Source organism: Camellia sinensis, chromosome 15 (genome assembly GCF_055761805.1).
Source record: "Camellia sinensis isolate YWXY chromosome 15, ASM5576180v1, whole genome shotgun sequence".
Taxonomy (NCBI): Eukaryota; Viridiplantae; Streptophyta; class Magnoliopsida; order Ericales; family Theaceae; genus Camellia; species Camellia sinensis.
In genome coordinates, this window is record NC_138975.1 from 27957026 (window position 1) to 27966163 (window position 9138).

Sequence of the window (9138 nt, forward strand, 5' to 3'; positions counted from 1 at the left end):
CCAAACACTTATGGACAGACCTAAAACATGGCAAAATAAGCACATAATCTTCACAAGACCAAGCCTAAAACATGCTCCAACTAAGGCTAACAACCTAAGACATGTTAAGGCATAAACAAGGCATTACATGGCAACTATGCTAAGCATGCATGGAGTTCCAAAACCAACTTGAAATCATGTTATATTATGGATATATAAGCATGAAAAACAGACCAAACATGTTCAACACACACTCAAACATAATGCTCTCTCAAGAGGCCAAAATATGCCCTTTTCAAGGACAACAAGGAGAGGGGGTGGCGCTCTCCTTCTTGGGACTTCAAGGCATCATCTTCACCACTAAAATCCCTCAAGATTTCAGTGGTGAAGAGACCCCAACACCAAAATCCTGGAGCTAGCACAAAATGGTCCAAAATGAGGCCTTTCAAGGCCTAAGGGGGATCAACAACCCTCAAACCAAGAAACACTCTTAATAAACAATAAAGAGGGCCTAAAAACAGAACTTTTTATGTTATACAATAAGCACAAAAACAGCTCTAAGATAGGTATAAAATCAATGCAAAAATGGGGGAAAATGGGACTAGATTCTCACCCTTGAAGCCTTTTTCACAAATGATGCTCCAATGGCCTCCTTTGGCTCCAAACCAGTCAAGAAACTCAAGAACAAGCCCTTAGAACCCTAGTTTCAAGAGGAAGGTGAAACACTAGGTGCTTGTGTGCAATAGTATGGACTAAAACACACACAAGAGTAAATATAGAGATAGGATGTGTATGCAACTCAAACCCTAAAACCAGAGCTTCTCTCTGTGTTTTTCCGTCTCTAAAATGTCTAAAGTCTCTAACCCTAGCCACAAGAGAGAGCCTCTATCTATCTCTCCCACCAAACTTGCAAAACTTACAAGGTAAGCAAAACTAGAGGGCCATCCCTCCATACACGTGTATGGAGGGAAAGTCACTGCAATACAGTTGCCTAAAAATATCTCAAAAAGCAACTGCACAGTAACCGGCCGGCCAAAAATGCCATCTTGGCCAAAAAGAGTGCCGACCGGCACAAAATAGTGCTGACCGGCAACAAATAGTGCCGACCGGCAATATACATTGCCGGTGGCAGCAAAAACCAGCCGGTGGCCTCTAGCCACTGCCGGTGATGGGTGGGGATGGTCTACAAGCCCTACCCTGCCTCTCAAGGGCAAAACAAAAGTGTTTGGTGCAAAACCAGACACTAAATGGTCGAGTTCGGGGATCCTGAAGCAAGGCGCGCGAGCCGAGACTTCCGGGAACTCCAAACGAACACAAACATAGATAATCACCGAGTGTTCAAACGGTGACGTCCAAGTCTTGAGGACGGTCAAAATTGGGGTGTCTACAGTCCATCCCCTATGCAAGACCTCAAAACCTCTTCTTGACCACTAAAAATCCTCTGGATTTCAGTGGTGAGAAGACCAACACACGAAGGTATTCAAAGCTCAACCAAAGAAGGCACAAAAGGGCCAAACAAGGCCTAAGAGGGAGAGATCGACCCCCAACACAAAAATGACCTTAATGAAACATCTTAAACATACAAATACAAGACTTTTTTCAGTTATACACAAAGTTCAAAACAGCATGTAAAGGGGGGTAAAAGCTAATGTAAGATTGGGGATATAAAGCAATAGTGTTACCCTTGAAGAACACTTCAAGAACAGCAAGTCCAGCTCCCTTCTTCTGATCAAAACCACCTCAAAACTCCAAGAACAAACTCTCAACACCTCCACAACCGAAGTATGGTGTAATGCTATGTGTCTTAGTGCAAAACTAAGAAGAAAACACACTTTTAGGCCCTCAAACACACACAAATGAAGAGAGAGAGAGGGAGATATAGAGAGAGAGTGGAGTATATATCAGATATATATGTATTATCTCTGGTTTTGCTGAACCCCCTCAAGTTAAGAGATCTTGAGGCAAGGTGCGCGGTCGAGGCCCTCGGGAACTCAAAACGAACACGAACATAGATGATCACCGAGCGTTCGAACGGTGACATCCAAGTCTTGAGGACAGTCAAAAATGGGGTGTCTACAGGTTGGAAGACATACACATTATTACCTTGCGCTCTCACGAAGGAGAGTCTAAATAAACTAACTAGCTAACTAGCTAAGCTAAGCTAATTAATTAACTATTACAAAACGAAATGAATAAATAGCTAAACTACTTAACTAATTATTACAAACCAAAGTAATTAACTATTCTAGCTAATTAAAATAATTACAGCATGAGACAAATTAGGTATTCTAACTAATTAAGTACAAAGCCACTATTTAAAGCACAACACTAATATATACAACTCGGTTCCTAAGGATTGATGGCGAGCTCATATATAAATGCGGTTTCCACCCGAAATGCCACTGTTTCTGCTACTAAAAGCCTCTGTTGCACAGTAGAACACTTGCACTGATTTCTACCTCCAGACTAACTTTGTTATGCCTCAAGAGAACACTGCTTGATTTTGCACTGGTGACCGGCAAAGGGCCTGCCGTCCACTAATGGTGGCCTGCCGGCCACAAAAGGTAGCCTACCGGCCATTGTTGATAGAACTTCCCTGCTGCAACAGAGAGAAAATAGAGCAGAGACAGTGTATTCTCAATGGTTTGTTTGCACAATTTAACCCTCCTTATCATGAATAGCTCAAATGAGTAGTAAGCTTGGTTCACAAACCACCAATTGATGCAATTTCATTGCATGATGGCCAATGAACCAAGGTGTGCAAGTTCAACAACTGCAATAAAACAAGACTCTAAACCACCTCCTTATCATGAAAGATCAAGAGAAGTAGTTGACAATGAAATCTTGAACCGTTTCATCACTAATGAGTATGAAACGATTCAAGACTCAAGGGTTCAATTAACGTCCGATTGAACCCTAAACCAAATTATTACCTAGTTTCATTTTTATTTCAAGTTTTATTACTTCATTTTAATTACCAACATTCTTTAATCAATTGAGTCCAAAGATGAAGTTCAGTCCTCTAATGGAAAGAGGGCTCAAACCAAGAGTTGCTTTAGGCATGAAAGAGACATCATACCATTGGTAATGAACCCCCAAAAGGGATTAAACCATTAAGCATGACATCTCAATCTCATGCTTAAACAAACAAGTAGTTTGAAACTACTTTCAAAGCAAAACAAAAGCCAAGAAAGGAAGGAGGTTGCAGAGGTGATTAAGAGTGATCACACATATGGAAAGGCATAAATAAATGCAATCAACTCAAATAAGATGGTGTCTAAGGCCTAGAATACCAAACTTATGAGGACAATTACACTACAAGCATGCAATACAAAGCTCAAATGTAACAAGCAGCTAAAAATAGTTCTAAAATAGTGCTAAATAAGTCCTAAAACATGCTGGAATTAAGGCAAAAATAGCTAGATTAATAAGCTAAAACATAGCATAAACTAGGCTAGTAAGCAAGACACAAAGAGGAGAGGTTAACCCCTCCAATTTTGGACTTCAAACCATGATTTTAGCCACTAAAATAACTCTGAAAATCATTTTTTAAAAGCTTAAAAAAAGATGATGAGAATGTGGGAAACACAAGGGCAAAGGCCTTAGAAGCAAGGTGTAAAGAAGGGCTATCAACCCCTCTACCTTTAATGGCCTTAAACCACAAGTTTCAGCCTAAAAATATAGGTTTTAAACAGTCCAAAAAATAGTAGAAAAGATAGAAAACAAGTAGTGTAAAGATGGTACAAAGGCAAGAGAAGGTATACCTCTTGAAGAGGAATGAACCCTTAAGTCATAAACCACCAATTTCACACTCTCAAGTGCTTTAAGAGCTCAAATTCAAGCTCAAATCATCTCAGCAAGAAGCTCTCTAGGTTTGGTTTAGAGTGTTTGGGCAAAGGCTATGCAAGTTTCAAGAGAAAGAGAGAATTGTAGAGAGAGGATATTTTTGCTCCCAAAATTTTTCTAATCTTGAAATATGAGAGAGAATTCATCTATATATAGAAAAAACATGTCAGTGTCTCGGTCATATCAAGATAGAAACAACTGGAGAAGTGTGGAAATAGCTGGCACAAATATCTACAAAAATTTGCTTTTAACACCAGTGGCCGGCAGGCCACCAATGGGTCAATCCACTCAAAAAGGGAGAAAATGTTCACCACTGGCCAGCAGGCCACTAGCAAGGGTCGGCAGGCCACCACTGGTGGCCAGCAGGCCACATCAGTGGCCGGCCACAAAAATCTATTTTTAGGCCCGATTTCAAATGGGCATATCTCCCTCATCCGGACTCTTTTTTAGGTCATTCTTGAGTCTAAATTGAAGTTCCTGAAATCTAATTTCCAATGGTGGCAGCGTCAAATATAAATTCTAAGTGTGCAAAGAGATATGCCTATTTTAGTGAAGGCTGCTTAGTTTTGCCCTAACAGATTGATGCCTAACTCTTTCCCTAACTAGTTTTCTTCCCTCTCCTTTTATTTTCTCCAACTCTAAACCTTTAACTAAGATGTTTTAAATATTTTTTCAAAGAGTTCACCTCCCTTTCATTTATTTCTACTTTATCCTTACTCGGAACATCATTGTAGACCGTCCGAACTCCGCTCCGCGTGCGAGGGCGCAAATTGTTGTTCTTTGCTACTACAGTTCAGACTCAATGTCACGGTTCTGAATCTGGTCTCGTAAAGTGTAATGCAAGACCAATAAATCACCAAAGAGTCCAAATCCAGCAAATCATTTTGAAAAACTGATTTTTGTAAATAAGTTCCAAACATGGACTGCTTTGCCAGATACAGAGTCGCTACCTAAATATTTTATTTTGGAGAAATTTAGGAAACCTTGACTCGTGCCTAAGGCCACGTGTCCATCATCACCAAAGCTGCCTCAGCTCGGGAACTTGGGTACGAGAGGGGAAGGTCATGCAACGAGCACCCCCGCTCGCTTGATCAAAGATCGACCTGTACTAAGCATGATATTTTGTTTTTAAAAACACTTGTGCTCTTATTCCGGTTATTAGCTAGAATTACTATGTGATGCGCACAACACACAAGTATAGACTAGATCGCCTAAGTTGGAACAAAACATTGCATATTTGTTTATTTGAAAACAGTTTGAAGTTTGCTACTCGCAAGTAGGCTAAATCGAGGATTTCAATGAATTGTTCCAATTCAAGCAATCCAACCTTCACCCACAGGCATTCAGGCAGTTAATCAAATAAGCAGTTAGCCTCATGGCAAGCATGCTTTCATGGCAACATTAACACACATGCAGTATGCTAAAGCATAAACACTCACAGTGTACTCCGAGCCAAAACAACAACTAGTTAGTAATCAATGCATGATCCTAGTTCATGTTAAGATGGATAATACAACGCATGCAAAATGCAACTAGAAATAGGATCGGCTATTCTAAGATGGTATATGAAATGCAACTTGATAACATGTATTCAAATCGGTATTGAAATACAATGCAGTTAGTATGATGCGCCGAGCCCGGTGCATGCAAGACAAATGAATGGATACACGCATGCAGGCATAAGGATGCTAATTGAAACATGTCCTAAAACTAACCATCAAAAGCAGATAAGTAAAAGGGAGAAAGACGTGGGGTTGGAAGACATGCATCACACACACGCACACTTATTACAAAATTCGCCCTCTCAAAGGAGGGTTCGAATGAATACGCTAAGTTAGCCATGCTAAGCTATTCTAATTAAACTAGGCTAATCAACTAATCTAATTAAACTAATTAGACTATTACAAACCAAATAGAATAACTAGCTACAACCAATTATTACAAAACTTTAACTAATTAACAAATTAATTAAGTTACAAAACCGAATGCTAATTAACAAATAAAGCATTAAAATATGTAGACTAGATGCATGCTCGATTGCTACCCCAAAAAGCTCTCCAGTTGCTCTCTTAAGGCTCTGTCTGCAAGGTGTCTTTGAGAACTTGCTGCTGGATCTTACCAAAAACATGCTGGGGAGTGCACCAGTGGCCTGCCAGCCATGAGGAGCTTCTGCCAACCACCCTGCCGGCCAAGAGTAAGCACTGCCGGCCAAGAATGAAGGTCTGTCGGCTAGAAATGGGAAGTTGCCGGCCACTGGTGTGCTGTGACACCAAGCTGCAGCAGAGTACAAAACAGAGGAAAGGGAAGGTCTCCCAAGGATATGTACACACTATGCCACCCCATATCACCTCAAAACATCAAGGGAGAGGCATAATCGGATCCAAGACCAACAATCACGCATCTCGATACATGATGGCCAAAGATCCAACATGTGCAAATTCAATAAATGCATGCACAAATAAACATATAAAGCCTAAAACTCTATCATGCATCATCAAGAGCGTCGGCGACCAAGAATTGAGGCACGTTTTATTACTTGAAGTATTAAACATCCCTCGTTTCTCATGCTCAGATTAATACTTAATCCAAACAACAATGCAATACAAGCATGGCAAACATGTAATATGACTTAAGCATGCAAACATGTAACTACATGGCATACTCAATGCAATGTGACATGATTAACTTATCAAAGCTAATGATATGTGAACAATGCTAATGCATGCATGCACAATGCAATGCTACAAGGACAAATCAACAATGTTAGGGACATGCATACTCAATGCAAGGCGAAATAACTTGGCATACACAATGCAAACAACCACGTGGCATGCACAATGCAATGTAGGATGGCATACTACATGCAATGAACAATATGGCATACTCAATGCAATATACATAGCATACTCAATGGACTTAAACCAAAGGGTAGACCTCAGTCATGCCCAAACAGTGGCCATTAGTGCTAAAATGATGGTATGAAAAGCACGAAAATGCAAGGCAAACATGCATGCCAATTGGCTCAAGGATCAAAGCACAAAGATGCGACTCTTAAGCACACTTAAAGAGTGACAATCATAGCTATGTGACAACACCATAAGTTCTGAAAACGTGCATGGAATGGTGCCAAACCACCCTAGCAAGACAAACAAAGCATGCAAGAAAGCTCAAAGCTCGAAACTAGCAATGGGACTTAAGCCATGGCCATGCAAAGCAAGCCTCAAAGGGGCAAGGGCATCCAAAACAGTCCCAAGCTAGGTCAAGGTGAGTCTAAAAACATGCTTGAACCTAGCCATTGCAAGCTAGAACAAAAGGCCGAAAACATGAGGCATGCAAGGCTACAAAGGGGTATTACACTACACCTATTAAAACCAAACATGGCATGACTTAACCAATAAAAATCAAAGTTGTGGCATGTCAAAATAAGCCCAAAAACCCACTGAGATGGCATCCCAAAGACCTAAGCATAGAGGCATGCACAATGACCCATTCATAAGGCGTAAAACAGCAACTCTCCAAGGCATTGAAAGCATGACAAAGGCAAGTGTATGACCATGAAATATGCACTGATATAACACTTAAAATGATGCCAAAGCATGCAAACATCACAAGTTAAGCATGCAAGCTCCCTCAAAACTCAAGGCTAGTCAAAGCATTTGCTCTATAGCTATACAAAAAATGAGTGATATGATCATGGTAGCCCAAAATAGTCCTAGAACAGCCCAAAATATGAATAAAATCATGCTGGAGCAAAGCCAAAATATGCTAGAATGATGAGCCAAAATATCATGCACATAAGGCTAGTAAGCAAGATTTGTTCTACAAGTACATGAGCCACTCAAGAGACTACCAAACCAACTTTATACAGAGTTATGAGATGTCAAATGATGATCAAAAACCCACTGAAATGGAGCCAATACATGCTAGCAAGACATGCTACTTTGATGAGCCACAAATGGGATTACACTACACATACGAGAAGCATGCACAAGGTGACCAAACCAGCCATGGAAAGAGTTAAGGCAGGTCCTAAAAGTCACAAAAAAGTGCCTGAACTAAACCTCAAAAGTATAGGGATACATGCTCCTTTGATAGTCCAATAACTCAAGCAAACAAAACAAAAAGAGAGGGGGTCACCCTCCCTCTCTGATTTTAGGCCTCAAAACCACATGCCTATCACTGAAAATCCACTGGATTTCAGTGCCTAAAAGGCCAAACAAAGACTAACTCAAAGGCCTTAAAGCATGGAACAAAACAAGGCCAAACAAGGCATACAAGAGGATAGAACACCCTAAACACCAAAGAGGCCTTAAACAATCATGAAAAACACTTAAATACAGAACTTTTTTCAGTTGAAATAAAGGCCTAAAACAATATGCAAGGATGGCCAAAATGAGATACCAATAAATGCTAAAAAGGGGAATATACTCACCCTTGAAGCTTAATTTCGAAACCAGCAACCTTAGGGGTCAAAAACCAACTTTCAAAGCTCAAATAACACTCCCAAAAACCTCAACTCAAAGATGGTGGTGTATCACTAGGTGTTGTAGTGCAAAAGTGAAAGAAAAAAGGACTTTAGAGTACAAACAAACACAATATAGAGAGAGAGAGAGAGAGAATGAGAAATATATATATAGAGAGAGAGATACAACTCTTCAAAATGTGCTGAACCTCTGTAAATGAGGGAGAGCCTCTCTTTATATAGACGAAAACAATGCAAAGCTTGTTCAACAAGCTTAGAAAGAGCTTCATCCCTCCATACACATGGAGGGATGAGTGAAAACCAGCTGGCTCAAAAGATCTGGCATGAAATCTGCTGAGACAAAGGGTTCTACCGGCCATCAGAGGTGGCCGACAGTGCCTCATTGATGGCCGGCAGGCTTTATCAGTAGCAGGCAGGAAAGAATCCATGGCTGGCAGTGCCAAACAATGGCCGACAGTGACCCATGAGAATCATGCTAAAAGGACCAACACATGGTCCAAAAATGGGGCAAAATGGATACAGGGTTTGGAAAGCTTGAACCTGTGACGTTCCGCCGCGAAAGTCGAGTACTCGACGAGCAATTGAACTTGTGGTTGGATGTACCTACAAGCACAACCAAGTCTTGAGAACGGTCAAAAATGGGGTGTCTACAATCATATAAAATTTTTAAAAATATTTTGAAAGAGAAGGTTTTAAGGTCTAAAATAGTTTTGGTCAAAATGGGGTGTAAGGTTAGGATTAGAAGCTTTTCTTGCTGAAAAAATGGAACGTTTGTACAAGTCTTAAGGGCGGTCAAAAATGGGATGTCCACAGATACTGGTAGACTTGAG